We start from the raw sequence: 27,063 nt of genomic DNA, 5'->3' as shown, positions 1-27,063 counted from the left end.
AGGAGTCAGCCACCAGTCAGGACAGCCCCTAAGGTGTCCTGAGCTGAGGTGACCCCTGCCTTGAGAAATCCTCCATCTTGAGTTTGGAGGATTCCTTCAATAGGATTAGGGATGTGCCCCCCTCCCCACAGGGAGGAGGCACAAAGAGGGTATAGCCACCCTCAAGGACAGTAGCCATTGGCTACTGCCCTCCCAGACCTAAACACACCCCTAAATTCAGTATTTAGGGGCTCCCCAGATCCCAGAATGAAGAAGGACTGCTGACCTACAAGCCTGCAGAGAAGGAGGAAGACGACAACTGATTTGGCCCCAGCCATACCGGCCTGTCTCCAACTTCGAAAACCTGCTCCAGCGACGCATCCGACAGGGACCAGCGACCTCTGAAGCCTCAGAGGACTGCCCTGGAGTACAGGACCAAGAAACTCCTGTGAACAGCGGCCTCTGTTCAAAACCTGCAACTTCTTTGCAACAAAGAAGCAACTTTCAAAGACTGCACGTTTCCCACTGGAAGCCTGAGACTCTACACTCTGCACCCGACGCCCCCAGCTCGACCTGCAGAAAACAAACACCTCAGGGAGGACTCCCCGGAGACTGCGAGCCCGTAAGTAACCAGAGACGACCCCCCTGAGCCCCCACAGCGACGCCTGCAGAGAGAATCCAGAGGCTCCCCCTGACCGCGACTGCCTGTAACAAGGGACCAGACGCCTGGAACCAACACTGTACCCGCAGCCCCCAGGACCTGAGGGAACCGAACTTCGTACAAGAGCGACCCCCAGGTGACCCTCTGACTAGCCCAGGTGGTGGCTGTCCTGAGAAGCACCCCCTGTGCCTGCCTACAACGCTAGAGTGACCCCCGGGTCCCTCCATTGTTTTCAATCTAAAACCCGACGCCTGCTTTGCTCACTGTACCCGGCTGCCCCAGTGCCGCTGAGGGTGTACATTGTGTGCCTTCACGTGTCCCCCCCCCGCTGCTCTACAAAACCCCCCTGGTCTGCCCCCCAAGAACGCAAGTACTTACCTGCTGGCAGACTGGAACCGGAGCACCCCTGTTCCCCATAGGCTCCTATGTGTTTTGGGTACCTCTTTGACCTCTGCACATGACCGGCCATGAGCTGCTGGTGTGGTAACTTTGGGGTTGCCTTGAACCCCCAACGGTGGGCTGCCTATGCCCCAAACTTGAGACTTGTAAGTGTTTTACTTACCTTCAAAACTAACCTTTACTTACCTCCCCCAGGAACTGTTGATTTTTGCACTGTGTCCTATTTGTAAATAGCTTATTGCCATTTTTACAAAGAGTGTATGTGATATTGCTTTCATTCAAAGTTCCTAAAGTATCTAAATGAAGTACCTTACATTTAAAGTATTAACTGTAAATCTTGAACCTGTGGTTCTTAAAATAAACTAAGAAAATATATTTTTCAATATAAAAACCTATTGGCCTTGAGTAAGTCTTTGAGTGTGTGTTCCTCATTTATTGCCTGTATGTGTATAACAAATGCTTAACACTACCCTCTGATAAGCCTACTGCTCGACCACACTACCACAAAATAGAGCACTGGAATTATCTACTTTTGCCACTATATTACCTCTAAGGGAAACCCTTGGACTCTGTGCACACTATTTCTTACTTTGAAATAGTATATACAGAGCCAACTTCCTACAGCCTCCAAGCCACTTTCAAACAATATGTCTTTTGTGTTCTCCCATGCTGCATGCCACTGTGAATGGAAATAAAATGTGAGTGATTCAACAACAGACTAATAGATGAAGAGGGCCGACTGAAAGCCCATCCAAGGAAGTATATTAAAGATATAATTTAAGAACAATCAAAAGGTCTTGGCTAAAATGACAGGGATGCTAAGTGTCTACCAAGCAGCAGCTCTAGTACTGACAGTCACTGCAGACAGCAGAGTTTTCAAGTTACACAGGTGTTAAAGGAGTACACCTCAGATATCAAAGTTATTCCTTATGGTTACATGGACGTTTCAACACTAGAGCTCTCCCCTATGTTAAAAAGATACTGCTTCTCAGACTACAGAGCTATACATTTGATCTTACAAGCATGTTCCCCAGAGAGCTGATCCAGCGTCCGGCTCTATTACTGGTTTCTTGGACCCGATTAATATTTTTCTAAGTTTCGAGGGGTGAAGAGAAACACATTAACCATTTAACTTAAATTACACTGTAACTCATTTGGTCACACATTAAAGCTTGGAGGCAGAATGAAAGTTCAAAAGATTTATTTCAAATTCAAAGCCAAGCCTAAGTAAATCAGTCTAAAAACATGCTATACAACTACAAGATACCCAAAGGTGAATTTAAGTTGAATGAAATTGAAACGCACCAGCATAAGACACATCAAAACTTCTGTAGCCACAATACAGAATATAAAGAATATTACTTGATGCTCTAAGTTCAAGCTTTGATTCTCCTGCCTAACCCTTGAACCTATATATATCTAACTACTCTGGTGAGTTAAAGGACCCTAAAATATTCTAGCTTAAAATAATAGAAATGAAACTAAGTGTCAGCACTACAGAAATCTCAGTAGAAGTTCCTGCAGGAGAGATGTTTAAGGCATAAAGCCACTTAAGTCAAGCGAAAAGTAAAAACAGAGGTCTGTGCCTCCCTAAGTTTCTAAAGGTTCACTCTAGACAAAGGGCAAAAGGGGTATACATCTATAACCATAGTAAATACTCTTTTTCCCCTCAATCTTTAGATAGTTGACGTCATTGCCAGCAACTTTCTGTAGTCTGCACACAGTCGTGAATGGTATCCTTTAAATTAGGCTTTCATCTCTTGGTTCGGCCATCAGGACGACCTTGGATCTTTTCTCATCTTCAGGAATCTGGAGGGAAGTACTCCTTCACAACTCCTCGTTAACATAACACTCCCGTCCATGGCAACCTGTCTTCTCATACCCCCCTTATTTATAGCTAACAATAAGCTTTTCATTAAAAGAAGGCTTCTGTTGACTCACCTGCAAATAATGAAATATACAGCAAGAGCAGACTTTCATGTTGAAGATGAAACACAGGAAAATGTTCTAGGCCATAACTCCTGCCAGCCAATTTAGTATCAACCTCAATTACATTCAGATACATGGTTATACGTGCATTTTGCTCAAACAAAAAAAAAACTAGGAAATCATATTATTCATACATGGAATAATGCTGCATATATGTAATTTGCATACGATCATTCTATGTCCCTACTTATAAATGAATTTCAGTTCACAACTTTCAGTACTCTTCATTTACGTGAATCCATTTAAACACATATTATATATGTTGTTGAATGCATTTAATTTCCCTTTCTGAAACGCTTAATGGCATGGCCAAGTTAGGCTCTTGCAGAACAAACTTTCTCTCCGATTACCTTCACTTTTGAAGATGTGCATCTCAGTTGCAAAGGTTATTGTTCAGATGTCACGGATGTTACAGGCGGATAACTCAGATAGGTATCTCACAGATTAGATAAATGCTGCACATGAGCACCTTCAACACCAAAACTATTCACCGGAGTTAATCAAATGCTGCAGACAGGGAGAGCAGACTTGAGTGCTATCCCTCAAGCTGCAGATAGGATACAAGAGTACACTTCTGACAGTTAAATCTAAGGTCACTCCTATGTTACATACGAGCTCAGAGTGCAGAACATCCCTCAGCTGCACAAATGGTACAGGCCAGTAGATTAGACAACTGCAGCACCATCACTCATGTTGCAAGGATGTTACGTGTGTACATCTTAGGTAGTAGTGCTCCTGCTTCTCCTTAACCGCTAGAAGATCATGTCCCAGCATATATAGCCTTATTTGCACGGATGTTCCATCTTTGTGCCTAACTCATCAGTGATAGCTCTTGCGGTGTAAAAATGACAAAATAGATGAGCTGTCTCGTCATATTACCAACCCTGAAGAATAGCTCACTGACACAGAAAAAAATAGGCACCCCCACAACGATTTCAACCTACAAGATGTAGGGTGAAAGCATATCCATTCAGTAAGTGCATCTCCTTGTACAGCGTTGGCAGCCGCAAACCTCAAGGGGAGGGGGGCAGGTGGGGGACGGAGAAAATAAAATAATAATAAAAAATAAAAAAATGTCTGTTCCTGCTGCCGCCGCCTGCCTCGCTCATCTTTTGATGGTGTTGGTGTCCTAGAAGCCCCTGGGACACCAGCACAGGCTCCCCATGCAATCCTGGTGTTACTCTCATGCTATACTTAGTATGGGAGCAGTGTCAGGATTGGTCTGAGTGGCTTGGTCCGACACTTTAGACAGTGCACTGGAGTCTGTGCAGTTTCTCTAATCTGCCTCTGCGACACAGCCGGGTTGGAGACACCTAAGTGCGCATGCCAGCCTGAGACGGCAAGCCAAACTGATGTGCATTTAGTGCACTCACTCCACTCCTCCTCCTTCCCTCTCTCATGGTCCGGCCCAGCCCCTCCCTGCACATGCTGGCTGAGTCAGCACTGAAAAATAAAACAATAGTAAAATATTGTTTTATTTTTCAGCTGCTGGCTCAGCCAGGGGGCGATGCTCCTTCACCACTGCAAAGGAGCTGCCCATGACCCTGTGGTGTTCTACTGGTGCCTTAACGCACCAGGTTATCTAACCTAGCAACTCAGACATACCGGCAGTGCTGTTAGTCATATCTGCATCAGTAATATTTGAAAGGGAATGCAGTTTGTCTTTCCTGAGGCCGCTCCTTGGCATAGAAATCACTGATATTTGTGTAATGCAAGACAAATCCTGATGGGCAGAAAATGAAAAAAAAGCAGTTATGTGTAGTATTCCAAACAAAAATCTCAACTTTACCGATTCCATGCGCGAGCAGGTCATCCGATCCCATTTTCTTTTCTTTTCATTGTGGCCCATGTAGTCTTAAATTTAAAATGGTATGAAGAAGATTAGGACTAGAATATAGAGGAAAAAACCTAGACCGGATAAACTACTTTCACATTGCGCAGTTAGCTTGACAACTCTTTCATCCTGACCTAGTGCCACGCTAAGCTAATATTGTGCATTGAGGCCTCTACCTGTTCCTGACTATACAAGTTCCAATACCTTTCCTGTGACCTGCAGGGGGCACCAAGCGTGCTCTGATAAAGGACCGATGACTAGAGTCCCTGGCCTGTGTACAGCACATGAAGCAGCAGACAGTGTTTTTGGAATTGACGGTGGGACTAGACCTTTTTATCTGTGTCAGAGAGGGGCACACATGTGGCTTTTGTGTGAAGTTAATCTCTTATGAAAATGCCCAGAAACTTGCCCTGACAACTGTGTATATGCTGAGTGTGTGCAGGGCTGAGGTATCCAACTGCAGTTTCTGTTACGCTAGGTGAGGGCATTTTTAAGTCAGGCCTGCCTGCTTGCCTACCTTGAATTTCAGTTTCAGAGAGTCTGATGACAGCCAGGTGCAGAAACCTCATACTTTATTGTGCTAGTGGATGCTGTAATTTGGAGATAGCCCCAGTACTATCTACTGTTAGAAGCATCACTCTACATAAAGGCTGTTTCTAGACATCTGTCCGAGAAGCACACTTGAAAAGAGAACCTCTCCACACCAGTTCAGAAGTCTGAGACAGTAGGTCAACATACCTAGTCTAGAAAAATGTGTAAACGCGGGGCCCAACCACCTTACTTTGTTCCAATTCAAAGTCCTTCATAACCCTGTGAGGGAGTGCTCTGCAGAATACTCAAAGGACCGCGCTGTGATTAGGGCTGGTGATTTCCTGACAGCCAGTCACCCAGAAGTGAGGAGACACTGAGGTCTGCACTCTCTGTTGAAAGATATTTGGTTAGGCCTAGTGCCTAGAAGCCAGTCTGCCGGCTGAAAAAGGGAGGAAGTCTGGCTTTGCAGGAGGGGAGGCTGTCCAAGAGGATAAGACCAGAATGTTCCCAGGACTATGGAACACCCAGAGAAAGTGAGCTACCTCAGTGTGAAGCCAAGAGCGACCCATGCTGCAGTTGGTCCTCCTCAACCTCTCAGGGATGGTCCTGGGGGAACAGCTACAAACCTTCATAACAGTGCTGGCTCGATTGGAGCTGTAACTACTGTTATGACTGCATCAACCGAGTCTAGGCTGCATCTGCTGTGGTGACTGTGTTGACCTGAATGGGGCTGCAATTGTCATGGGGACTGCGCTGGGCCCAACTCCATGCTGAGTGGGATGGTCTGCTTGGGGAACCTATCTACTTTGATGCCAAACAAGTAGTCCAATCAAGACTAGTTTCATTTCTGTGGTCGGTGAGCTGCAGCAGCTAGGCCCGCACCTGCTCCAGACCACCGCTGAACACAACTATGGCGGCTGCCTGCACCAACAAGCAGGCTGTGCTGGTCCTCCTCGGCGACTCGTAAGACTGCCTTCAGTCACCACCGGCCTCAGCCTGCATGAAGACAGTGACGCTGCCAGGCCCACACTGGATAAAAAAGAGAAACTAATGACAATATATATGAAGAAACATCACAAAAAATAGATGCACATTTGTGGTCTGAACTTTTGCAACCAGGCTCTGACTTTGCAATGCAACCTATGGACCAATAGGTTGTATTGCAAAATCTGTAGTCGCTGGGGTCACAGAATAACCTGCTTAATTAATGCTACTATTTGCAATTGGAATTACTATTTGCTCTTTGGAATTGGCTACAAACACAGCAATGGTAGCCGGCAGGAACACCAAACCACCATCACTATGTCTGCATTCCAAAATGGGAAGTTTTATTTTAATTTTCAAAGCAGCTCATTATTTTTTTGCGTTACCTGTGCTGCCTTTAAAAGAAAAATGAACCTCTTTGGGAAGACATTGAGAGGAGCCACTGCCTGTGTCCTCTGAAGTCACCAGACCCATTTTCGAAGGGGAAGAGCTCAATGGTTAACCTCGCAAACCAATACAAGATATCAAAATGAATCACAACTAAGAGGGATTTCCCCATTTATGCCACTTCCTATATGCAACTCGGTATGGGTAACTAAACTCATTTTGCTAGTTAATCTATTTCCAAATTGCTAAATGGGTTTAGTACATTGTTAAACACCATATTGCATTCACAAACTGCGATCTTGCAAATCTCAAGGTTTGCAAATGCAAACTTGTTTTGTAAATCTGGTCGTTGCTGGGTACCCATAACAGAATCAGAGGAAACCAATTTTGAATCAGATAAACGGAGTTCACATACGACTTATGTGGCACTGAAAAAGTGCACCTGAGCCTGGTTCATGCTTTTGTCCTAACTGTTGGTGTTGAGGAGAAAGCTTATCAAGAGTTCCGCAGGCGAGCTTTAGCAGAAGGGAATTCAGTGGCTGCAATACCACAAGGAAGAATCCTAATGAGGATCACTGCCCTGTATAATGGATTGAATTGTGTAGTATTCAGTATTGTGGTTAAAAAAAGCTCTGCACTGAACCCTTACCTTTTAGTGACTGTTGACATCTGAGCTTGTGTGCCCCACACTATCTCCTTGAGAAGCCTGTGACTGCTCGCCCTCGCTACCCTGCAGTTAAGTGTGGAAGGGGTTCAACTTAGCCCATTTGCAGAGCCACAGTAGGACAGGCCAACCACCATAGACCTGCAGCCCATGAAGGGCCGGCTCAGTTTCTTGTACCATTGCTCTAGAACATAAGCTAAGACTTAGTTACAAAAGCACAAGAAAAGCAGGCAAGCGGAACCATGTATATATCCTTCCAAGTCTGATTAGTTTAGGCAGGGTGGCCTTGCAGCTCGAATCACTGCACACAGCCCTGCAGGTTTCAGAGAGCACGAAGGTCTCAGTTCTCTGGTTTTTTTTTAGCATGACTAATGCAAACTTACAGCTCTGAAAATAATCTGGTGATGTCGCTGGTAGCACCATTCAGAATATTAGTTTTCTAGGCCTGGAGCCCATCTACATCTTCTCTCTTTTTCTTTCTTTTTCTCTCATTCATTCTTTCTCTCTCTCTCTCCATCCCTCCTGTCTTCTCTCTCTCTCGTTAGTGCTTTTCATGTTGCCATACAATCTGGCCTGCTTGTATGCATCACCTAAGTTTAAGGGAAAAAAAACTGTTACACACATAAATGATTCCATGATTTGATTTAGCCCAGGCTAATTTTGATGGCCTCTTGATGTGACAAGTTCATGATTATACAACTGTCTATAGGTTTGAGTTCAGGATAAAGCAATGGTATATTGATTGAAGGAGTTCAATTGAAATAGCAGTTTCATCATTTGAGTTCTCAAACACTGATGATGATCTGTTGCTCTGACGAATTGAGACAATGGTATATTGAGTTACATAGGTAAAATGATTCAATTTTTTAAACATTTTTTTAAATGTTCAGGGCAAATTGGAGTTTCGTTGATTAAATGTGTTCATGGCGGTTTAACGGTCGAATAGTTTGAAGCCTTACCAATGATTTAGTATTTTATTGACAGTCACACCCACAGTCAAGGTGACTCACAAGTTAACCATGCCAGTTTTTTTATGTTTTGCTTCAGTTTCTAGAAATGTGTCCATCTTAAGGAAAACGTATTTAAAGCTAAGCCACATAAGAAGTATGTCAGTAGAACATTCAGAAGCAGATTTAGTGTTTGGAAGCTGGACTTTCAGCACTAATCTGGCAAGAAACACAGCTCCAGAACACAAGTAAAGACACTGTAACATATCTTGAGTTACTCCCCGTTATCTCTGGAGAAATCGACTGTGCCTCCTGTATGTCTGTAAATGATCTTGAAGGACGGGGTGAGATAGATTCAGTCCCTTATACTGTGGTCCTATGAATATTATCAAACCAAACAAAATACGTGTTTTTTAAAAACTTATACATAAGGCAGAACTGTCCATTATCACCAATAGTACTCTCTGCAGCAGTGTTTCCCGACAATGAGTCACAATCTACTGGTGGATTGTGAGACGATTTTTTGTAGGTCGCCGCAAGTTTAACCAATACATAAATATGCCTTTAAATTATGTAGTTATCTTGTCATATTTGCTCAGTTTAAAAGACAGAGGTCAAATGTCTGGCTACGTCTTCTGACAAACTGCTGCTTATTTTATAACACGGAGATTGGTTGTTTACAAACTCCTTTCACTTTTCGGTCAGAGAAAGAAAAGTCAAGTGAATTATATGACAATTTTGCCGAGGTGCAGGAAGGATGAAAGAAAAGGCTGCAGGATCTCTTTGTAAACACAACTAAATGTAAATACCTGTAAATAAACTATACACATTCAGCAGTTAGGAAAGCAAAAAATGAAGCTCATTTTTTTAAAATTCTGAAGTGTTATAGAAAAATGATTTTAATGGGATCAAAATCAAGACACTTTACTCGGTGATGCACAAATTAAAAATATTCACTGAAACCTGAATTCCACACATTATCATTTATGTGCAATTCTGTTTTAAAGTAACATTTTTGTCTGTACAAATTTAGTGTCCATTTCAAAGGAAAATGTGATGCATGTAAATTACAACGCACTACCACGCGATGCTTTAGATGCATTAAAAAGTAACCCATTAAAGCTACTGGGCCACGAAGACTATTTGTTCTAAAAAGTAGGTCACGGATCTATAAAGTCTGAGAAGCACTGACCTACAGGGATAGAGATAGAACTCTCAGCTTTAAGAAAATACATATATACATGCAATACAAATAAGGGGTTACTAGTTTTTCACCTTACATCAAACTGACATGCTTACAAATAGTGAAGCCGCTAAAGAACCTACGTCAAATATATTGGACACCATAAACAACTTTAGGACAACCAGTGGAGGAAAACTAATTAGGATTAAATCTGATGCCTCAGTGGACTGAAGTGATTACCTCAAGATTTTTAGTTAGGCATGAACTTTATGTAGAATGCAAAACAGGTGCATACCCATAATGTAAGGCACCCCCCTTTCACTTCAGTGGAAGTACTCCAAATGGAAAAAAATACCATGTGCGAGTAGAGAGTATGACAAGGCCATTGGCTCAGAAAAGGAAGACTCAGAAAGTGAGATCAGGCACAATGAAGATCATCTGAAAAATGTGGCTGTGATCTCCAGCATGCAACATTACTGGTAACCACACCTACCATTCATGAGACCATGTTTTAAAGACAACTAAAACAGGCAGCTGGTGTGAGTCGGTTACGGTTAGGGGTGCCCCATTCTGAGGGCCAGGAGGTAATGACAGTCCTTTAAATGTGCAGAAACTAAAACCTAGCACACGTACATAAATTCAATACTGGAAATTAAAAGTATTTATCATACCTAGCCTCCTATGCATGTAATAGGACTCAACATACTTCAGATCAGAGTAGGACAGGCGTCAGACCTGTATGAAGGGGAAAACATGGTATCTCTAGAAACACTGACAGAAACCTCAGCCCCACAGAGGTTTAGATACCCCCACATAGGAATATTGTTCAATAGTACTCTATTTGACTTTCCTAAAAAGCCAACAGATAATCCAGTCTTGGGAGCATTGAGGCGAATGTAAAAAAAAAAAAAAAAAATCAACATTCAATATAAAACCAAAGTTGAATGTTACTTAATAGGTGGCTACAATAGCAGTAGAAATGTACTGCAAGCATAGGGGCTATGCTGACTGTTAATCAGTGGAGAGGTGATGTCAAGTAGCCAACTTTGGGTCAAGGTGCAAAACACAAAGCAGTACACATTAAAAGTATGTACATAATGTACACAACACTAATGGGATTAAAGATGTTTCATAAAAATCGAAGAGTCAAATGTATACACTTATTGTATTAAGGAAGTGGCAGCTAATAACAATGTACTGAAACAAAATAGGCAGTGTATTGAATGTCCTCTCTAAATTACTACTGGAGTGAAAAATTGTATCAGGTTTGTTGTTACCAATGAATCATAACAAGCATTTATAGACGTTTTGCAAGCTCACTGTGGCACTTGCTAAAATTCCTGGCTGCGATATGCATGGACCCTAAGTAACTACAAAAAAAACTGGATTTAATAGACCGAACAATCATGTTACAATAAAGGCCAACAAAACATCCAAAGGAATTGACATGCAATGGTACCAAAGTAAGGTAAATATTGCTGGATCCTATGGCACCTACAGTGAATGAAGGTTTGAGTTTAAGTTTAAATCTGATGTAGGACACCAACCATATTGTGTAAGCAGATTGCAGTGGGCACAATGAGCAGTGAGGGAGGGATGGAATAATGACTGCGAAGGTACACTCAAGCTAGAAAAAACAAAGTGCATGCTATCAGATTTCTGAGACATACTAAATAAGCTACAAATCTATGCTGTGTAGAGGTTGAAATGGTTAATGTCTAGGAGCCATGCTGTTTTATCAGGTCAAACTTTGATCTGTAGTTGTAATGTAATTTCTTCTTTTTTTGTCTCCATTTAAATCTCTCAGGAGGTGGAATCAAGGCTTTTGGTGTCAATATAACTAGACTTCAGGAGGAATATTGTTGTCTTCTGGATCTCATGACGCATTGCACATAGAAACAAATCTTCAGGACGGCCTCAACTAAAGCATTCCCAACAATAAATACTTTTTCAAGCATAGCTAAAGAGTAGACCTGTCATTGAGCACTGGCCAAAAGGATAGCCCAGTTCAAACAATAACCAACTATAGAGTATTTCCCAAACTTTGTGCAAAAGTAGTTCCGTCCAAGTATTGTTCATCTGTAGAACCCTTCAAATACTGCCTACCAGTAGAAAAGTCCACTCTCCGGTATACACAGCAGAGCTCATAGGCTTAATCTAGATGCAATATGTAAAGTTCTCGTGCTATTAAAGCAGCAATAAAGTACAAACATGTGTAGGAAGTTGGCTCTGTATATACTATATCAAAGTGAGAGATAGTGTGCACAGAGTTCAAGGGTTCCCCTTAGAGGTTAGAGAGAGGCAAAATTAGATAATACTAATGCTCTATTTTGTGGGCGTGTGGTCGAGCAGTAAGCTTATCAGAGGGTAGTGTTAAACATTTGTTGTACACACACAGGCACTAAATGAGAAACACACACTCAAAGACTTAACTCCAGGCCAAAAGTTTTTATATAGAAAAATATATTTTCTTAATTTATTTTAGAACCACAAGATTCAAGATTTGAAGTAAATACATAAAATGCAAGGTACTCCGCATAGATAAGTAAGGAACTTTGAATTAGAGAAGTAACATACACAGTATTAGTTAGAATGGCAATAAGCTATTCTAAAAGTGGATACATTGCAAAAATCAACAGTTCCAGGGGGAGGTAGGTAAGGTTAAGTTTCAGTTTCCTGGGCATAGGCAGCCCACCGTTGGGGGTTTAAGGCAACCCCAAAGTCACCGCACCAGCAACACAGGGCCGGTCAGGAGCAGAGGTCAAAGGAGGGCCCAAAGCACATGGGCGCCTCTAGAGAATAGGGGCGCTCCGGTTCCAGTCTGCCAAAAGGTAAGTGCCTGCGTCTTCGGAGGGTAGACCAGGGGGGTTTTGTAGAGCACTGGGGGTGACACAAACAGGCACACAAAACACACCCTTAGCGGCACAGGGGCGGCTGGGTGCAGTGTACTCAGCAGGTGTTGGATTTTCGGTAGAAATCAATGGAGGGACCCGGGGGTCACTCTAGCGATGCAGGCAAGGCACAGGGGGGCTTCTCTGGCCGGCCACCGACTGGGCTAGGCAGAGGGCCGCCTGGGGGTCACTCTTGCACTGGAGGTCGGTTAATTTCGGGCCTAGGGGCTGCGGGTGCAGTGCTTGGTCCAGGCGTCGGGTTCTTTATTCCAGGCAGTCGTGGTCAGGGGGAGCCTCTGGATCCTCTCTGCAGGCATCGTTTTGGGGGTGCAGGGGAGTCGTCTCGGGTTACTCACGAGGTTGCAGTGGCCTGGGAGTCCTCTCTGCAGTGTTGGTTCTGTGGAGCTCGAGCTGGGGGCATCAGGTGCAGAGTGTGAAGTCTCACGCTTCCGGCGAGAAGAGTGAATTATTTAAAAGTTGCTTAAAAATTGCAAAAATATTGCTGTTTTTGAACAGCGTCGCTGTTCTTGGGAGTTTCTTGGTACTTCGGATCAGGGCAGTCCTCTGAGGCTTCAGAGGTCGCTGGTCCCTGTTGGATGAGTCGCTGTGTAGGTTCTTTGAGTCTGGAGACAGGCCGGTAGGGCTGGGGCCAAATCACTTTTCATCTCTGTCGTCTCTGCAGGGCTTTCAGGTCAGCAATCCTTCTTTGAATAGGTTGCAGGAATCTGATTTCCTGGGTTCTGGGTCGCCCCTAAATATTGAATTTAGGTGTGTGTTTAGGTCTGAGGGGCAGTAGCCAATGGCTACTGTCCTTGATGGTGGCTACACCCTCCTTGTGCCTCCTCCCAGAGGGGAGGGGGGGCACATCCCTATTCCTATTGGCGGGATCCTCCAAAACCAAGATGGAGGATTTCTAAAGGCAAGGGTCCCCTCAGCTCAGGGCACCTTAGGGGCTGTCCTGACTGGTGGGTGACTCCTCCTTGTTTTTCTCATTATCTCCTCCAGCCTTGCCGCCAAAAGTGGGGACAGTGGCTGGAGGGGCAGGCATCTCCACTAGCTCGGATGCCCTCGGGTGCTGTAACAAAAGGCATGAGCCTTTGAGGCTCACCGTCAGGTGTTACAGTTCCTGCAGGGGGAGGTGAGAAGCACCTCCACCCAGTACAGGCTTTGTTCCTGGCCACAGAGTGACAAAGGCACTCTCCCCATGAGGCCAGAAACTCGTCTGGTTGTGGCACGCTGGCAGAAACTGGTCAGCCTAGCACTAGGAGTCGGACTGGTATTCAGGGGGCATTCTCTAAGATGCCCTCTGGGTGCATTTAAAAATAAATCCCACACTGGCATCAGTGTGCATTTATTGTGTTGAGAAGTTTGATACCAAACTTCCCAGATTTCAGTGTAGCCATTATGGAACTGTGGAGTTTGTGTTTGATCAACTCCCAGACAATATACTCTGGCTACCCTGCACTTACAATGTCTAAGGTTTTGCTTAGACACTGTAGGGGCATAGTGCTCATGCACATATGCCCTCACCTGTGGTATAGTGCACCCTGCCTTAGGACTGTAAGGCCTGCTAGAGGGGTGACTTACCTATGCCACTGGCAGTGTGAGGTGGGCATGGCACTCTGAGGGGAGTGCCATGTCGACTTAGTCATTTTCTCCCCACCATCACACACAAGCTGAGAGGCAGTGTGCATGTGCTGAGTGAGCGGTCCCCAGGGTGGTATAAGACATGCTGCAGCCCTTAGAGATCTTTCCTGGCATCAGGGCCCTTGGTACCAGGAGTACCATTTACGAGGGACTTATCCGTGTCCCAGGGCTGTGCCAACTGTGGAAACAAAGGTACAGTTTAGGGAAAGAACACTGGTGCTGGGACCTGGTTAGCTGGGTCCCAGCACACTTTCAATCATAACTGAAATCAACAAAATGCAAAAAGTCAGGGGGAAACCATGACAAGGAGGCATTTCCTTACACCATGAATAAACCAAACTTACACAACCCCCCACTCCACAACCAAAAGAGGATGAGACTAACCTTTCCCAAGAGAGTCTTCATTTTGTAAGTGGAAGAACCTGGAAAGGCCATCAGCATTGGCAGTCCCAGGTCTGTGTTTCACTACAAAGTCCATTCTCTATAGGGATATGGACCACCTCAACAGGTTAGGGTTTCCTCCTTTCATTTGCATCAGCCATCTGAGAGGTCTGTGGTCAGTTTGAATTATAAAGTGAGTACCAAAAAGGTATGGTCTCAAATTCTTCAGGGACCAAACCACAGCAAAGGCCTCCCTCTCAATGGCACTCCAACGCTGCTCCCTGGGGAGTAACCTCCTGCTAATAAAAGCAACAGGCTGGTCAAGGCCATCATTATTTGTTTGGGACAGGACTGCTCCTATCCCATGCTCAGAGGCATCTGTCTACACAATGAACTGCTTAGAGTAATCTGGAGCTTTCACATAGCTTGTTTCAGGGTGTCAAAGGCTTTCTGACAGTCCACGGTCCAGTACACTTTCTTGGGCATTTTCTTGGAGGTCAGTTCTGTGAGGGGTGTCACTATTGATCCATATCCCTTCACAAACCTCCTATAGTACCCAGTCAAGCCAAGGTATGCCCTGACTTGAGTCTTGGTTTTTGGAGCTACCCAGTCCAGAATAGTCTGGATCTTGGGTTGGAGTGGCTGAACTTGGCCTCCACCTACAAGGTGACTCAAGTAAACCACAGTACCCTGCCCTATCTGACACTTAGATGCCTTGATAGAGAGGCCTGCTGCTTGCAGGGCCTGCAAAACCTTCTTCAGGTAGACCAGGTGATCCTGCCAATTGGAGCTAAAGACGGTAATATCATCAAGATAAGCTGCACTAAAGGACTCCAAGCCAGGAAGGACTTAATTCACCAACCTTTGGAAGCTGGCAGGGTGTAGGAGGCTGGCCTGGCTTATAGTGGGTACCTGATGGTACTTACACCTTGTGCCAGGTCCAGATATCCCTTATTAGTAGATTAGTAGTGTTCTAGCAGCTTAGGCTGATAGAGGTAGCTATAGCAGAGCAGCTTAGGCTGAACTAGGAGACATGCAAAGCTCCTACTATACAACTTATATCATATAGCACTATATCATAAGAATCACAATACTCAGTGTTGCTAAAAATAAAGGTACTTTATTTTAGTGACAATGTGCCAAAAATATCTGAGGATACACTCCCTTAGGAGGTAAGTAAAATACACAAAATATACACACAAACCAAAATCAGGTAAGTAAACAGTTAGAAAAGTAGTGCAAACACTGTGGAATACAATAGGGTGCAATAGGCCTAGGGGCAACAAAAACCATATAGTAAGAAAGTGGAATGCGAACCACTTAGGGTCCCCAGGCCTAGTGTAGTGTGCAGGGGGTTGCTGGGAGTGTTAGAAAACACTAAGGGTGTCCAAGATACCCCACCCCAAGACCCTGAAAAGTAGGAGTAAAGTTACCCTACTTCCCCAGAAACACACTAAAGTCGTGAAGGAAGATTCTGCAAAGGCTCACAACAGACTGCAAAGCACTGAAGACGGATTCCTGGACCTGAGGACCTGCAAAGGAAGGGGACTAAGTCCAAGAGTCACGAAAGTATCCAGGAGGGACAGGAGCCCACTAAACCCCGGATAAAGGAGCAAAATGGCTGCCTCCAGGTGGAAGAAGCTGAGGATTCTGCAACAACGGAAGATGCCAGGAACTTCTCCTTTGCACAGAAGATGTCCCACGGCGTGCTGGAGGATGCAGAGTTGTTTCAACGCAGAAAGACCGCAAACAAGCCTTGCTAGCTGCAAAGGTCACGGTTGAATAAAACGGGTGCTGCCCGGGACCAGGAGGTCGCGCCTTGGAGGAGGAGACAGAGGGGGCGCTCAGCAGCAGAGAGCCCATGCAGAAGCAGGCAGCACCTGCAGAAGCACTTGAACAGGGGTTCAAGAAAACTGAGTACGGCGGTCGTCTCAACACTACAAAGGAGAGTACCACGAAGCCGGTGGTCAACTCAGCGAGTTGAGCAATGCAGGACGGAGTGCTGGGGACCTGGGCTATGCTGTGCACAAAGGATTCCTTGCAAAAGTGCACAGAAGCACTAGCAGGTACAGTTCACGCAGTACACAGGATTACTGTCTGGCGTGGGAAAGCAAGGACTTACCTCCACCAAATTTGGACAGATCGACCACTGGACTGTCGGGGTCACTTGGATCCAGCTCCTGTGTTCCAGGGACCACACTCGTCAAGATGAGAGGGGACCCAGAGGACTGGTGAAGCAGACGTTTGGTGCCTGCATTAGCAGGGGGAGGATTCCGTCGACCCACAGGAAATTTCTTCTTGGCTTCCAGTGCAGGGTGAAGGCAGACAGCCCTCAGAGCATGCACCACCAGGAAACAGTCGAGAAAGCCATCAGGATTAGGCGCTACAATGTTGCTGGTAGTCTTCTTCCTACTTTGTTGCGGTTTTGCAGGTGTCCTTGAGCAGTCAGCGGTCGATCCTTGGCAGAAGTCGAAGAGGGAGAGGCAGAGGAACTCTGGTGAGCTCTTGCATTCGTTATTTGACGAGAAACCCACAGGACAGACCCTAAATAGCCCTCAGAGGAGGATTGGCCACCTAGTCAGGTAAGCATCTATCAGGAGGGGTCTCTGACGTCACCTGCTGGCACTGGCCACTCAGAGGTCTCCATTGTGCCCTCACACCTCTGCATTCAAGATGGCAGAGGTCTGGGACACACTGGAGGAGCTCTGGGCACCACCCCTGGGGTGGTGATGGACAGGGGAGTGGTCACTCCCCTTTCCTTTGTCCAGTTTCGCGCCAGAGCAGGGGCTGGGGGATCCCTGAACCGGTGTAGACTGGTTTATGGAAGGAGGGCACCATCTGTGCCCTTCAAAGCATTCCAAGAGGCCAGGAGAGGCTACTCCTCTCAGGCCCTTAACACCTATCTCCAAAGGGAGAGGGTGTAACACCCTCTCTCAGAGGAAATCCTTTGTTCTGCCTTCCTGGGACTGGGCTGCCCAGACCCCAGGAGGGCAGAAGCCTGTCTGTGGGTTGGCAGCAGCGGTAGCTGCAGTGAAAACCCCAGAGAGCTAGTTTGGCAGTACCCGGGGTCCATGCTGGAGCCCCGGGGATGCATGGGATTGGCACTCCAATACCAGATTTGGCACGGGGACAATTCCATGATCTTAGACATGTTACATGGCCATATTCGGAGTTACCATTGTGAAGCTACATATAGATATTGACCTATATTTAGTGCACGCATGTAATGGTGTCCCCGCACTCATAAAGTCTGGGGAAATTGCCCTGAACTAGGTGGGGCACCTTGGCCAGTACCAGGGTGCCCTCACACTAAGTAACTTTGCACCTAATCTTCACTAAGTGAGGGTTAGACATATAGGTGACTTATAAGTTACTTAAGTGCAGTGTAAAATGGCTGTGAAATAACATGGACGATATTTCACTCAGGCTGCAGTGGCAGACCTGTGTAAGAATTATCTGAGCTCCCTATGGGTGGCAAAAGAAATGCTGCAGTCCATAGCAATCTCCTTGAACTCCAATAACCTGGGTACCATATACTAGAGAATTATAAGGGTGTTTCAGTGTGCCAATCAGAATTGGTAAAAATGGTCACTAACCTGCAGTGACAATTTTAAAGACAGAGAGAGCATAAGCACTGAGGTTCTGGTTAGCAGAGCCTCAGTGATACAGTTAGGCACCACACAGGGAATACATTTAGGCCACAAACTATGAGCACTGGGGTCCTGTCTAGCAGGATCCCACTGAGGCAGGCAAAAGCAAACTGACACACAAGTGAAAATGGGGATAACATGCCAGGCAAGATGGTACTTTCCTACACAGGGGCATTCTTTAAGCCAAAGGGCATCACAGTAAACTGGTAGTGCCCATCGGGTGTAGAGATTGCTGTTTTCTCTTTTGCTCAGGGTGCGATTTTTATTTGCCAGTACCCTGCTGTTAAGTCAAAGGTACTTAAGTATTTGGCAGCACCTAATTTGTCTATTAGCTCATCTGCCCTTGGGCTGGTGTGAGCATCTGTCTTGGTGACAGAGTTGAGCCCTCTGTGGTCCACACAAAACTCATCTCTCTCTTGCCATTTTTTGTGTGAGGTTTGGGGACCAAGACCACTGGGCTAGCCCAGGGACTGTCAGACTGCTCAATCACTCGCAACTTCAGCATATTGTGGATTTCCACTTTGATGTTTTCCTTAACTTGGTCAGACTGTCTGAATATTTTATTCTTGACAGGCATACTTTCTCCTGTGTTCACATCATGGGTACATGTGTGTCTGACCAGGGGTCAAAGAAAAGAGCTTAGCAAACTGCTGGAGGACTTGCCTGCAGTCAGCCTGCTGTTGGCCAGAGAGGGTGTCTGAATAGATCACTCCATCTACTGTGCCATGTTTAGGGTCAGTGGAGAGGAGATCAGGGAGAGGTTCACTCTCAGCTGCCTGGTCCTCATCTGTAACCATTAACATGTTTACATCTGCCCTATCATGAAAGAGTTTGAGGCGGTTCACATAGCTCACCCTCTTGGGGGTCCTTCTAGTGCCTAGGTCCACCAGGCAGGTGACCGGACTCTTTTTCTCAATAACTTGGCAAGGGCCACTCCATCTGTCCTGAAGTGCCCTGGGAGCCACATGCTCCAGAACCCAGACTTTCTGCCCTGGCTGAAACTCAACCATAGCAGCCTTTTAGTCATACCACAACTTCTGGAGTTGTTGGCTGGCCTCAAAGTTTTTGCTTGCCTTTTCAATGTACTCTGCCATCCTTGAACGTAGGCCTAGTACACAGTCCACCACATCTTGTTTAGGCTCATGGAGAGGTCTCTCCCAGCCTTCTCTTACAAGTTCCAGTGGTCCTCTAACAGGATGGCCAAACAGAAGCTCAAAGGGGGAAAACACTACTCCCTTCTGTGGCACCTCTCTGTAGGGGAAAAGCAGGCATGGCAAGAGGACATCCCATCTCCTTTTGAGTTTTTCAGGGAGCCTCATGGTCATGCCCTTCAATGTCTTGTTAAATCTCTCAACAAGACCATTGGTTTGTGGATGGTATTGTGTGGTGAATTTATAAGTCATCCCACACGCATTCCACATGTGCTTTAGGTAAGCTGACATGAAGCGGACATGAAGTTGGTACCTCTGTCAGAAACCACCTCCTTAGGAAATCCCACTGTGGTAAATATACCTATGAGTGCTTTGGCTACTGCAGGGGCAGTAGTGGACCAAAGGGGAATTGCTTCAGGGTCCCTAGTAGCATGATCCACTACTACTAGGATGTACTGGTTCCCTGATGCTGGGAGGTTCTAGTTGACCCACTATGTCCACTCCCACTCTTTCAAAGGGGACCCCCACCACCGGAAGTGGAATGAGGGGGGCCTTTGGATGGCCACCTGTCTTGCCACTGGCTTGACAGGTGACACAGGAGGAGCACAACTCCTTTACCTTCTGGGACATATTGGGCCAGTAGAAATGGTTGACTAATCTCTCCCATGTCTTGGTTGGTCCCAAATTCCCAGCAAGGGGAATGTCATGGGCTAAGGTCATAATGAACTCCCTAAACTCCTGAGGCACTACCACTCTCCTAGTGGCACCAGGTTGTGATCTCTGGCCTCAGTGTAAAGGAGTCCATCTTCCCAATAGACCCTGTGAGTTCCACTGACATTTCATTTTTACTGTTCAGCTGCTTGCTGTCTTAGGCCTTCAAGAGAGGGACACGTTTCTTGCCCCTTACACAGCTGTTCCCTTGAGGGTCCACCTGGTAAGGCTCCAGCTCCATGGACTCAGTTCCTTCAGGGGATAGAACATCTTCCTGGGAAGAGAGGTTCTGTTTCTTTTGCTGTGTTGAAGCTGGTTTCCAAGTCTTCTTTCCTTTACTCTTGGAAGGTTGGGCCATTATTCCAGACTCCAACACTTCTTTTTCACCCTGAGCCCTGCACTGTGCCCTTGTCTTGACACACCAGGTCGGGGATACCCAGCATGGCTGCATGGGTCTTGAGCTCTACCTGAGCCCATGCTGAGGACTCCAGATCATTCCCTAGCAGACATTCTACTGGAATTACAGAGGAGACTACCACCTGTTTCAGGCCAGTGACCCCTCCCCAATCTAAAGTTACCATTGCCGTGGGATGTACATTAGTCTGACTGTAAGCATTAGTGACTGGATATGTCTGTCCAGCCAGATACTGTACTGGGGAAACCAGTTTGTCTGTCATCATTGTGATGCTGGCACCTGTATCCCTCAGGGCTTATACTCTAGTCCGATTGATTAAGAGCTGCTGCCTGTATTTTTGCATGTTAGGCGGCCAGGCAGCAAGTTTGGCTAGGTCTACCCCACCCTCAAAGACTAATATAGCTTCACTGGGAACCCTGATTTCCTCTGGGCACACTGTTGATCCCACCTGGAGATTGGCTATTCCAGTGCTAACTGGAGTAGTATTAGTTGTGGGACCTTTCTTGGGACAGGCCTGGTCTCCAGTTTGGTGTCCATGCTGAGTACAGATTCAACACCAGGCCTTCTTGGGATCAAAGTGTTTACTCTTATACCCATATGAGGACTGTGAAGAGGCTCTGGGCCCACCCTCCTGAGCAGGTTTTTGGGCCCTGTAGAAGACTCTACTTTTTCCCTTGGATGTCTCAACACTCTTTCCCCGGGGAGGCTTTGTGACCCCTTTATTTTGGTCACCCCCTGTGGAAGTCTTGGTCACCCTAGTCTTGACCCAGTGGTCTGCCTTCTTTCCCAATTCTTGGCGAGAAATTGGACCTAGGTCCACCAGATGTTGATGCAGTTTGTCACTGAAACAATTACTTAACAGATGTTCTTTCATAAACAAGTTATACAGCCCATCGTAATCATTTACACCACTGCCAGTTATCCAACCATCTAGTGTTTTGACTGAGAAGTCAACAAAATCAACCCAGGTCTGGCTCGAGGATTTTTGAGCCCCCCGATCCCAATCCTGTACTCCTCCGTTGAGAATCCAAAGCCCTCAATCAGGGTAGCCTTCATGAGGTCATTGGATTCTGCATCCTTACCAGAGAGTGTGAGGAGTCTATCCCTACACTTTCCAGTGGACATTTCCCAAACGAGAGCACCCCAGTGAGATTTGTTTACTTTTCTGGTTGCACAAGCCCTCTCAAAAGCTGTGAACCATTTGGTGATATCATCACCATCTTCATATTTGGTTACAATCCCTTTGGGGATTTTTAGGATGTCAGTATTCTCTCTGACCCTATTTAAGTTGCTGCCACCATTGATAGGAGCTAAACCCATCTCATGTGTTTCCCTTTCTATGGCTAGGAGCTGTCTTTCCAAAGCCAATCTTTTGGCCATCCTGGCTAACAGGACGTCATCTACATTGAGGCTGCCCTCAATGCTTCCAGAGTTACTAGTCTTACCTGCGGAAGAACCAGTCTCGCTGACTATTACTTGTGAAGTCAGGGTTTGAGAACCCCGTTCTCCCTGATTAGGACAGGAGGGGGGAAATCATGCTCCTGTTCACTAATTTCCCCATCAGCAGGGTTGTCCTCAGAAGGGTGGTCCCTTGCAAACTCTGTCAAAAGCTCTGGAGCTTTACTTTAGTAGGGTTGGACCCAGTCTTTATATTCGTTACCTTACAGAGAGTCCTGAACTCTGACATCCCTAGATGCAGGTAAGGGGTGAGGTTGAGTTCCACCACCATCTCATCTATGCTAGACATTATCACTCTAAAAGTTGGGATTAGTTTTTAAGAATCTAAAAACTACTTCTAGAATTTAAATCCAAACTTAAACTCTAAAAGAAATGCTAACAGGGACTTACACAAGGCCCTAGCAGGACTTTTAAACATTTAGAAATTTTTGGAATTTAGTCATGTGATCATGTATTGGCTGAGTAGTCCTGCAAATGCAAAGTCTTAGACCCCACCACTGATCCACCAATGTAGGAAGCTGGCTCTGTATATGCGATCTCAAAGTGAGAGATAGTGTGCACAGAGTCCAAGGGTTCCCCTTAGAGGTTGATAGTGGCAAAATTAGATAATACCAATGCTCTATTTTGTGGTAGTGTGGTCAAGCAGTAGGCTTATCAGAGGGTAGTGTTAAGCATTTGTTGTACACACACAGTCAATAAATGAGGAACACACACTCAAAGACTTAACTCCAGGCCAATAGTTTTTATATATAAAAATATATTTTCTTAATTTATTTTAGAACCACAAGATTCAGGATTTGAAGTAAATACATCAAATGCAAGGTACTCCACATAGATAAGTAAGGAACTTTGAATTAGAGCAGTAACATACACAGTATTAGTTAAAATGGCAATAAGCTATTTTAAAAGTGGACACTGCACAAATCAACAGTTCCTGGGGGAGGTAAGTAAGGTTAAGTTTCTGAGGTAAGTAAAGCACTTACAAGTTCAATTTCCTGGGCATAGGCAGCACACAGTTGGGGGTTCAAGGCAACCCCAAAGTCACGGCACCAGCAACACCGGGCGGTGAGGTGCAAAGGTCAAAGGAGGGCCCAAAACACATAGGCGCCTATGGAGAACAGGAGTGCTCTGGTTCCAGTCTGCCAACAGCTAAGTATCTGCGTCTTTGGAGGGTAGACCAGGGGGGTTTTGTAGAGCACGGGGTGGGGCGGTAGGGGGGGGGCAAACAGGCACACAAAACACACCCTCAGCGGCACAGGGTCGGCTGGGTGCAGTGTGCTCAGCAGGTGTCGGGTTTTCAATAGAAATCAATGGAGGGACACAGGGGTCACTCTAGCGATGCAGACAAGGCACAGGGGGGCTTCTCGGGCCAGCCACTGACTGGGCTAGGCAGAGGGTTGCCTCAGGGTCACTCCTGCACTGGAGGTCGGTTCCTTTCGGGCCTGGGGGCTGCAGGTGCAGTGCTTGGTCCAGGCATCGGGTTCTTTGTTCCAGGCAGTTGCGGTCAGGGAGAGCCTATGGATCCTCTCTGCAGGTGTCGTTGTGGGAGTGCAGGGGGGTCGTCTCCGGTTACTCACGAGGTCGCAGTCACCAGGGAGTCCTCTCTGCTGTGTTGGTTCTCTGGAGCTCGAGCCGGGGGCATCGGGTGCAGAGTGTGAAGTCTCACGCTTCAAGCGAGAAGAGTGAGTTCTTTCAAAGTTGCTTCAAGGTTGCAAAAATATTGCTGTTTTTGAACAGTGCCGCTGTTCTCAGGAGTTTCTTGGTCCTTCGGTTCAGGGCAGTCCTCTGAGGCTTCAGAGGTCGCTGGTCCCTGTTGGATGCGTTGCTGTGCAGGTTCTTTGAGTCTGAAGACAGGTCGGTAAGGCTGGGGCCACATCAGTTGTCGTCTCCGTCGTCTCTGCAGCGCTTTCAGGTCAGCAGCTGTCCTTCTTTGTGAGGGTTGCAGGAATCTGATTTCCTGGGTTCTGGGTCGCTCCTAAATACGGAATTTAGGAGTGTGTGTTTAGGTCGGGGGGGCAGTAGCCAATGGCTACTGTCCTTGAGGGTGGCTACACCCTCCTTGTGCCTCCTCCCTGATGGGAGGGGGGCACATCCCTATTCCTATTGGCGGAATCCTCCAAAACCAAGATGGAGGATTACTAAAGGCAGGGGTCACCTCATCTCAGCGCACCTTAGGGGCTGTCCAGACTGGTGGGTGATGCCTCCTTGTTTTTTTCATTATCTCCTCCAGCCTTGATGCGAAAGTGGGGGCAGTGGCTTGAGGGGCGGGCATCTCCACTAGCTGGGACGCCCTGGGGTGCTGTAACAAAAGGCATGAGCCTTTGAGGCTCACCGCCAGGTGTTACAGTTCCTGCAGGGGGAGGTGAGAAGCACATCCACCCAGTCCAGGCTTTGTTCCTGGCCACAGAGTGACAAACGCACTCTCCCCATGTGGCCAGAAACTCGTCTGGTTGTGGCACGCTGGCAGAAACTGGTCAGCCTAGCACTAGGAGTCAGACTGGTATTCAGGGGGCATCTCTAAGATGCCCTCTGAGTGCATTTTACAATAAATTCCACACTGGCATCAGTGTGCATTTAATGTGCTGAGGAGTTTGATACCAAACTACCCAGATTTCAGTGTAGCCGTTATGGAACTGTGGAGTTTGTGTTTGACCAACTCCCAGACCAAATACTCTTTATGGCTACCCTGCACTTACAATGTCTAAGGTTTTGCTTAGACACTGTAGGGGCATAGTGCTCATGCACATATGCCCTCACCTGTGGTATGGTGCACCCTGCTTTAGGGCTGTAAGGCCTGCTAGAGGGGTGAATTACCTATGCCACAGGCAGTGTGAGGTGGGCATGGCACTCTGAGGGGAGTTCCATGTCGACTTAGTCATTTTCTCCCCACCAGCACACACAAGCTGAGAGGCAGTGTGCATGTGCTGAGTGAGCGGTCACCAGGGTGGCATAAGCCATGCTGCAGCCCTTAGAGATCTTCCCTGGCATCAGGGCCCTTGGTACCAGGAGTAACATTTACAAGGGACTTATCTGTGTGCCAGGGCTGTGCCAATTGTGGAAACAAAGGTACAGTTTAGGGAAAGAACACTGGTGCTGGGGCCTGGTTAGCAGGGTCCCAGCACACTTTCAATCATAACTGAAATCAACAAAATGCAAAACGTCAGGGGGTAACCATGCCAAGGAGGCATTTCCTTACACCATGAACAAAGCTGAAATACAGAATAATAAAAATTCCAAACTGAAGTAGATAAATAGAGCAACATTTAATAACCAAAATGACTAAAATGCAATAAAGGGAACTGGAGCTATGGATTTATTAAATTTTAAGTAGGAATAGGGCCAAGATGCACAAAGCACCAATGATAGGAGAAGACCTCTTCTAGCTTGTTGTACCCCTGCAGTTTGAACAGGTCAGCCCTATGACCCTTGGAGTCCACTTCTTTATCCTGGGTATAAGAGGCAGCGGGTCCAGTCCTTCAGGAAGTCTCTCTGGTCAAAGACATCAAGTCTAGTGATCTTCTATTACTCTGTAGGTCCAGAAGTGCTCTTGGAAGGGCCACATTTATGCCTGGAAATAGCTAGTAGGCGGAAGTGACTCTTGACCACCTTCTAACCAATGGGGTAAAAGTTCCTGAGGCCAACCAAACCTACTTTGAGCATTTTTAAAGTGACAAAAGTCTTTGGCCACACCAAATAAGCTTGCTGGGGAAGTAAGTGGTTAGTATACTATGTTATTCCTTGTGTCTTCCCACATCTAACGCTAAAAAACAGTTTGGAGCAGGTGCTGTACTTTACCCACAACTAAACCAAATACAGAAGTCTGGTACAGCAAAAGAATAGTCCTTTAGCAATCAGACAGTGGATCCCCAAGAATTGTCTTGGCACCCTGTTATCTCCTCTTTCATGCATGCTCCATGTATTATATGCAGCCGAACAGACCTGTCAAGCAAAATTTGACAGTGGGGTGTCAAGAGGATGGGCACAGCCCCAACCTTCCGGTTGTCATCAAAGGAGCCATCATCCCTGCTGATTCAGGTCGACTTGTCAACCACAGTGACCTACTGTGTAGCTTCTATGAGAATTTCACACCTTAGTCACTACATGGGTGCCTGCGTTGGCGCTTGGCTGCAATTTGTGCGCTGGCTGAAAGGACAGGAATGCATCGTATCTTGTAGATACGGTGCATGACTGCCCTTTCAAATTGGCGTCGGGCAGTGCACAAAATGACTTGCGGTGCTGCCCTATGCCAGTTCTTTGTGGATAAGGCCCTTAATCTCCAGATCTCTGTTGGCACACCCATTCTTAATTCCTCCTTGTCTTGAAATAGTAGGTATCACTTTGAAACTTCCTTTCTCTCTGGTGTCATGCTATTTAAATTTAAATTGTTTTTGTTTTGACAGCTATGCATACCTTCACCTACATCCTCTGGCCGGTGAGGAATAAAAGAGGTAACACCTCCAACAAACACCCCTCATCACTCCAACTAACCAACAACTCACCACCTCTGACTTAAAGCTAGTGTATCTAAAAATTATAATCATAGCATCAAGTGTTAAAGATTGCAGGTCTTTCTTGCTTTTATTGACTACTTTGGCATTGGGAGAGTTCTCCTGGGATGATTCCCATTACTCTTAGATATGGCGAGCAAGTGATTTCTCTGAATTTGTGGGATAGTATTGTGAGGAACTGCACCAAGTATGTCTCATACAATTTTAGTTTGTGTTCTAATGATAGACTTTTCCAAGGTTAGAGTTACCCAGATTCTAACAAGCCACTATTGAATAGTTATTGTCTCCTGTTTACCATATATCACCAGAATCACTTGGATCGCTATTATTAGTGTGATTGCTAGTTGCTTACCTCTTTTCAACTTGTGGGAATTTCTGCCTTGAAACTGGCAGCTCAGAAGGACCATTCCCACTTCTCTTGCAATTTGTGCTTCAAAGTCTCTTTTGAAGTACTACTATTTAATTTCACTTCTAATTTGACAATCTGAGAGAAGATTCTTTTTAATTGGTATGCATAAGACAAGTGACAATCTGACAGTTTTCTAATCTCAACAGATCTCCTGAATTTCCTACCAGAATTCAGGTTTTTCACCTTTCAGTAAATCGCCAATTAAGGCCAGTCCAGCAGATTTGCCTCAGGAATCCCTTACTGATTGGAATATGCCATAACCTGAGGATTTTATAAAGTCCATA

General features: G+C 45.9%; 1 long non-coding RNA gene across 1 annotated transcript in view; it reads left to right on the top strand.

Annotated features, from left to right (window-relative positions):
* Nucleotides 1-11,411, top strand: part of LOC138292329 (uncharacterized) — a 66,146-nt gene extending 54,735 nt beyond the window's left edge. Inside the window, exon 3 of the long non-coding RNA XR_011202653.1 lies at nucleotides 11,366-11,411. This is a non-coding gene — a long non-coding RNA (uncharacterized lncRNA). The remainder of the gene's footprint in view (nucleotides 1-11,365) is intronic.
* The last annotated feature ends 15,652 nt before the right edge of the window (nucleotides 11,412-27,063 follow it).

This window comes from Pleurodeles waltl, chromosome 4_2 (assembly GCF_031143425.1).
Source record: "Pleurodeles waltl isolate 20211129_DDA chromosome 4_2, aPleWal1.hap1.20221129, whole genome shotgun sequence".
NCBI classification, from domain to species: domain Eukaryota; kingdom Metazoa; phylum Chordata; class Amphibia; order Caudata; family Salamandridae; genus Pleurodeles; species Pleurodeles waltl.
This window is presented reverse-complemented; position numbering and strand designations above follow the sequence as displayed.